The sequence below is a fragment of the Helicoverpa armigera genome, chromosome 16 (genome assembly GCF_030705265.1).
Source record: "Helicoverpa armigera isolate CAAS_96S chromosome 16, ASM3070526v1, whole genome shotgun sequence".
In the NCBI taxonomy this organism is placed as follows: Eukaryota; Metazoa; Arthropoda; class Insecta; order Lepidoptera; family Noctuidae; genus Helicoverpa; species Helicoverpa armigera.
The window spans coordinates 1,746,205-1,753,639 of record NC_087135.1 but is presented as its reverse complement, the minus strand read 5'-3'; positions in this window follow the sequence as shown (position 1 = coordinate 1,753,639).

The following is a 7,435-nucleotide window of genomic DNA, read 5'->3' as shown; positions in this document are numbered from 1 at the left end:
TTTAAAAACAAAAGACAGACGATTTAAGTCACTGGAAAAAGAAAAAAAAAATTTTGTTTGCCTCCTAAATTAACCCTTTGTATGTCGGAGCGCAGATATACGCGAGACACAATTGATTTTCTATTGCGATATATTATGTGAAATTGTATATAATTAGCGAAATGCAAGCAGTTAAGTATTTATTTTATTCTTGACTCAATCAAATTGTTCTAATGATAATTTTTTATACTAAGTTAATTTGTAAAATTCTTGGCAATGCTGACTGCGTTTTTCATGCGTTTTAGTAATAATTTTAATACCTGCTTTACAATATAATATTATTATTTTTGTATCAACTCGTAAATAAGTTTTAATGCTTTAGTTTTCTATATGTGTAAAAGACGACTAACAGTTACGGGAAATAATACGAGCTACTTTTATAAGTACTCCGTATTCGTAAATTGCTACTTTGTGTCAGACTAGTATGTTTCCAAGGTTTTGTTTTGTATCTGCCTTTATAATTCCTACAAAACAAAATAACTTAGATACTAAGAAAGTTCTTGTGCTATACCTAAAAGTGTGTATAATAATACATGTACTGCGTAATAACATTCACATGGCAAATAGGTATAAACATAATATGTACATACATAATCCCATTAACTGCTTTCTACGGCACTTTAAAAAAATATATATTTCCAAGTACCTAGTTTTAGCATTATTACATTTTGTGCTTCCAAATAAATCAAACAAAATGGAATACCATCCAAACCCATCGTAACATATTTTAAAATCAATATTTTGAACAAACATACACCAAAATGTTGTTTAAAAATAACATTTAGGTACTATTGCATACAAAATTATATAAAATACACACCCGGTTATTTAAATGATCACTAAGTAACACTCTCCTATAATATTCGCCTATAATATTCGGACAACAAATATCAAACGTTCTTTTGTGAATAAACAAAAACATTAAAATTACCCTAATAAAAGGTTTTTTAAAGTGTTTATAATTTAACAATACTTCTGCTTAGAAATAGTGTTTTTTTAAGATATTTTCGTACGGTATTTTTCAACTGGAGTTAAAAACATTTTGAATTGCTAAAGTCATTAAACATCATCATCATCTGCCAAGTCTTTTCTCAATTCTGTAGGGATCAGCTTTTAATCTGATAGAATTCAGCGCTATACCACTATTATATACTATTCAGGATACACTTGTATAATTTCCAGTAAAGTTACACTATATTGATAGAATATTTATTCAGGAAACTAAAAGTTCATATTAAAAGAATCAAAATAACAGCATCCAGCCAAAATACCTTTGCATTGCTATCAACGAATTATACTAAAAATACAATAAGAGAGCTTTTATGACAGAAAACAATAAGACTTGCCATCATAGAATGGTGAAAACATTCGCAATCGAGACATGTAACAATTTGAATAACATGACCAGCCAATGTAGACACCTCATTAAAGGAGGAAATAAATAACTTTTGCTTCATGAACTGAGCGTGTAGTGGCAATCAGGGAGGTAAAGTTACGCTGGATGTCATGGCAATATTGCAGCAAGGAAATGGAGACAAAAGAATGTAGATACGGCGTAAGTAGTAAGCTGTAGCGATGCTTATCTGACATATTGAAATATAGAGCGCATTTACTGCATTCTTATGCACTATGAAGTTTATTTTAAACTGCAATAATTATTGTTTATGTATACCAATGTCCATATCTATAAAAATATTATAATTTGGTTGTGTTGGATTCGCAATTTGGTTGTGAAGAAAAACTCTTTAATTTTTGGAAAGGTTTACCTACAATCCTCAGCTGCAGCTGACAAAGCCAATATTTTATTCGTATATAGGAATTGGTTTCCTTAGGACACGGGTGAAAATGCGGCGAACGGGCAATGGTAGGTAGGTATTTTAATATTATAATGCAAAAGGAAAAGTGTTAGTCTGGTTCCTGTTTTTGGGTCGCGGTTAATAAATTTTTTATATTCAATAATTTTCAAAAAAATCAGTTCTTGGAGAGCACATAAAGGCTTCAACTAAAAAAACAAAAACAGCTTGCCTAATTTTGATCCCTTCATCTAAAAACTTGCAAAAACATCCTTCAAAACTTCGTATCATCATGAAGCGAGTCCTCCTATTCAGATATCCATTTTGTTGAAAAATAAAACGGCAAATTAAGAGACAGTTTCAAGTGAAGTGGATTCATTAAATGAAGACATTGCTTTTAATAAAGCCGTCTTAATTATCGTTGCTATTTTTGTCCTGAAAGCGGAAAATGGATGTGTTCGTGTTAATTTTACTTTGGAGAAAGTCAAATGTGTAATTGGTGCTTAAAAGTTGATATTACAAATAATTTATTGCCGTGAAAAGATGCATATATGGACCCCAGAAATGTTTGGTTTCGTTTTTTGTTTCTGAAAAATATCGTGTGTTATATACCTGATGTCATGAAACAGGTTATTGTTTCTCACATTTGCTCTTCTTACAAGATCATCATAGAATAAACCGGCCAAGTGCGAGTCGGACTCGCGCACCGAGGGTTCCGTACAAATCCTGTATAGATAAAAAGTGAGTCACGCGCCAACCGCAACTTTCCACATAGATAGGTTTTGACTGCCATTGTGGGATCGATAGCAAAGATCAGATATAGTTATGGGAACTCCTTTACAATTTATAACGTAACCTTGTGTTGGAGCTTATTTTATTTTAGGTGATGAGAATTCAGTACTAATGGGATCTTTTATTTTTGAGGGATTAATCACCTAACGAGCCCCAGTTTCAGGTTTTTTTCGAAACTGCCTGACGACTTGTAACTGTCGAATTGTAACAACGACTGCTAGAGAGTAGGATTCGGGGCTGATGGCTTTATGTTTCTAGAGCCTTGACAAAAGTGTAATTCTATCCCTTTCTTTGTTTTATAAAGTCGGCTTTATTTTATTTTGTAGCATTTTACAAACAAATCCAACTTCAAACGTATAAAAAAGCAACAAGAAAACAAAAGCAAGAAAGAAATTAAAAAGATGTTAGGTGCATCGGTCTAGAAGTCGGTGTCTAGAGGATGCATCTATCTACCGAGATCTAGACCGATGCATATAAACAGTTTTCTTGTTGTTTTTAGAAGTTGTTTTTTTTTTGTAAAAAGTTTTTATTTTTAACTTTTGTGAAAAGTTCTCGTCAATACAAATAATATAAGCCCAAACACGACGTTACTAAATCATACCGTTGAGGAGTTCTCTCGACTTTCTCACGTCTCCATCATCAAGAAAGCTCTAAACCTTCACTGTTTGATAGTATTACCAGACATACATCTGAGAATCAAGTTTTAATCCTACGCATGCCTACAATTTCTGATAGTTGCCCTCGATTTCTCAGGATTTCCATCATCAGATCCTGACCTGATGACAATGGAAATAAACGGCGAGTATACTCTTTTACTACAAAGAAATGATTTCTCAAATCCGTCAAACTTGGTCGTTTAAATTCCCCATTGAAATGAGGAAAATATTTGATTTGATTTGATAATATTTTAATATTTTATGTAACTTCAAATTTATCATTTTCGCAATTTTTCCTTTATTTGTACTATATAACGTTGCTTCTTGCCATATTTCAAGACTCTGAGTTCACGGGAAGTACCTTGTAGGTTTTGATTCCCTAGCGTGTGACGGAAATTCGTCTAAGGTGTCAGTATAACTGCTGTATCTTTTGATCGCGTTAATTCAGAAGTTTGATTTTTTCACTGCCTAAAGGGACAATAGACCTAGGTATTTGGTATAAATTTCAATTTGATACCTTTATTCGTTCGTGAGAAATATGGTAGTAAGTTTCATTTTATTAAAATATTTTTTTTTACATTATATAACTAAAAAAATGATATTTTCGTAATTTTTCCTATATTTGCATTATATGACAATGCATCATGCCAAATTTCAAGACTCTGAGTTTACGGGAAGTATCCTGTAGGTTTTGATTCCTTTGCGAGTGTCGAAAATTTGTTGAAAATATCGACATAATCGGCTGTATCTTTTGATTGGCTTGGCTTAGAAGTTTGATATTTTCACAGCTTAAAGGGACAATAGACCTGAGTACTTCATGTGAATTTCAGCTTGATACGTCCACGCGTTCTTGAGATAAAGGGTCTTGACAGACAGACAGACGGACAACAAAGTGATCCTATAAGGGTTCCGTTTTTTCCTTTTGAGGTACGGAACCCTAAAAAACTGAAGTTTTGGTTATAATCTGGTCTAAAATCTGTGGTTGATATCAATTTTTATCCATTTTTTATAAATAAGTAATGCTCGAATAGGTAATTCTCCAATTTATGAATATGGATTTCAGTCATGTTTTCAGACCTTGCTATTTTAACATTTTGTATCCAAAATAAACTTTGAAGCTACAAAAATGTTAACCAATATTAGGTTTATTAAATTGCCCACAAAAATAAAACAGCAGCTTCGATCTCAAACGCCCTGAATTCGCTAGTTTACATACGGTACTCTTAAATCAGGTGGAACCGAACCTACTAGGTTAGGCAGTGTGCTCATGCATCTCTCGAACCATTTACCTAATCCTTTAAAGTACGACTGAATTTTTCACGTAACCCGTTTTACTGCACTTTTAAATAGCACTCCGGATTCAAAAATAGTTTTAGGAGAATTCTAAAATGGTTTAAACTTGTAAACTGGAAGATAGAGGTACTTGAAACGATAGTTTCAGTATCAAGTGGTATATCCTGCTTAGTTCAGTATTTTCTTAATAAAACGTGTACTTTATTTTCTTTTACAAACCTGCTTTTTGTTGTAAGTTTTTCACAGTCTTTGAGTTGGTTCGGCTTTCTAAAAAACATGTTTTGCGCACGACGTTTTTGTGCTTTGATAACACATTTCTTAAGTTAATTGAAAATTGTTTTTGCTTAGATTGTGGGCTGTTTTGAAAATGCAGTCATGGTACGGTAAAGCCACAGTGTTGGCATCGACGGCTCTCTGGAAAACGTGGTTATTAAAGTAGATCTTAATTACAGGTATGTACTTAATATACTATTTTAAAACAATGGCATAAGAATATCGAAATATTATCTATACTAATATAATCATGGGGAAACATTTTTTGTTTGTTTGATTGTACCCTAAAGGCCTTTCTAAACTACAAATACAAACTACTAGAAAGGTCTTTCACTATTTTAAAGCTACACTCTTCCCGAGTACACATAACAACATAGCCCTAAGTTTATCCCGGTACCGTCAGTAGTTTTCACGAGGGGCGTTTGAAACCGCAGGAAAATGGCTAGTTATAAATATTGAACAAAATTATAAAACACCCGAAGACAAATAACACATTATCTACAACCAAAACTGCTTGTTCCAATGAATATTTATGAAACTATAAATATACTTTTGTTCGTTATTTACATCCACACAACGCAATTATCAGCTGATAAATGTTTCAATAATGGAAATTTACACCTTAACACCTCCCGTTTTCTGGTTTCATGAAATATTCAATAATTTTATTTGTTTAAACTTTTATGATATAAAGCTGTTCACCCTGGAAGAATTTATATCAGATATTAAAAGTAGAAATCTAATGCCGTTTTCACCAACAATCTCTTACGTTTCCCTAACTAAGTATCACTTAGAATAAGGGCTCCCCCAAATAAAGGTTATTGGGGACACCTAAACTTTGGTAAAACGAAATTCGTATTAAGTGTTCCCTAAATGCTCTTAGGGGATCCCTAAATTTAGGTATTTGTTGGTGAAAATGGGCATTACTCTCGTAGTATGAATTGTAAAACGCAGTGTTGGTTTTTTTAAAAAGGGTAGAATTTACAAAGCAAAACATAAAAAAAAATATTAATTCTGTTAGCTATGGATGGTATCTGCAGTTTCATTAACCGTTAAGCCATTTTACTTTCAGTTCACCAACCGAATCAAACGCGATGTAAATAAGGATAATTATAAGGAAATGTATAGCTACTTAATTGTTTTTCATCTGAGTATAAATTGCATCAACCGTTTAGGAACTCATTTATATTCAAATTAGATTTCACTTTTTAAATAAAACTTTTGTATTTTTTACTGGCCTTTTAATTTATTAAAGCATGATTTGTTTACTCTGATTTGGTGTGTGCAATGTTATATACTAACATTCTCCGAATACATATTAATTTACTATATAAATATAATAGTCTGTATGTTTAAAATATTGTGAAGATAAATTGTGGTGTTTTTTACGGAACCCCTCCAAAAATATGCACGCAAATACGCGCACAATAAAAAAAAGTAAATAAAAAAAAAAAACGATCAAAGTTTCCACACCAGAGGTTACTCGGTGTAAATCTTCTGGGTACCCTTAAATCGTACAGATAAGTCCACAAAGTTAGTTAAGATTCCCCAGTTTTATGACATTATCTGTTTTAAGATCGCTACTCGAAGAACTTAGATTTGAGGAATATTTTTAAACTTATTTAGGTACTCACCTGGATATGTTTATTGTTTTTGTTGTAAATGTAGGTCATCTTTGTTTGTTACTTTAATTGATACTGCCACAAATTACAAAGGTCTACTTGAATATTAATATTAAAAACTGAAAATGTTGTATGATTGGACGTTTGAATGTGGTTATCTCAGCCGATTTGAAATATTGCTTCAGTGTTAGTTAACTCGCTTATCGAGGACGGCTATAACTTACCCATGGTGAATTCCATCCTATATTGCTTGCTTCGATCGTACATTAGGACAAGGTTTGTACGTATGCAGCATCATGTTTAATTCTCATCAAAATTCAGCGTCCACTAAGTTAGAAAACACCATGCATGTGAAACTTATAAATAGTATCCATAAATTCTAAGGTCCCTACATCAATACAGAAGTCAGTCACACGATATTTACGTACCTACAGATTCAAACTAAAATTCCCACCCAACCAGAAACAAGTCGAATCTTTCTAATCTTAAGACTTAGAGGTAAAACTGGATATTCTTTTTACATGAAAATTTTCCTTCTAAAATGAAGGTAAACTCCCCGAAGTGGCTTCAGCGGTTTCGTGGCCATTTAAAAATTCATTTCGTTACAAGGAAAATTGAGATTTTTAATAAAATGCAACGAAGAAACCTCTTGAGATAAAAATAGGACTTAATTGATTTTAAAATGTAGAAATCTTTGGGAAATTAACTAATCTTTTATACTTGCTTTCTCAAACCCGCAATTTCTTGTTCCCGTATTTTAAGAAGAGTTCACTGCAATTTCTGGCATCATTACATAGTTTTTGTCCAAAAGTGTTTTATTTTTTCTAATCGATACAAATCAGGTTAAAACTTTTTAGCTCACTAATTGCACTCACAACTTGGTAACAAACTTTTTGTGGAAAACTTTGTTGAATTTAAAGTCGATATAATGCCTGAATTGAACAGCAATTAAGAGTTTTTAAGCTTA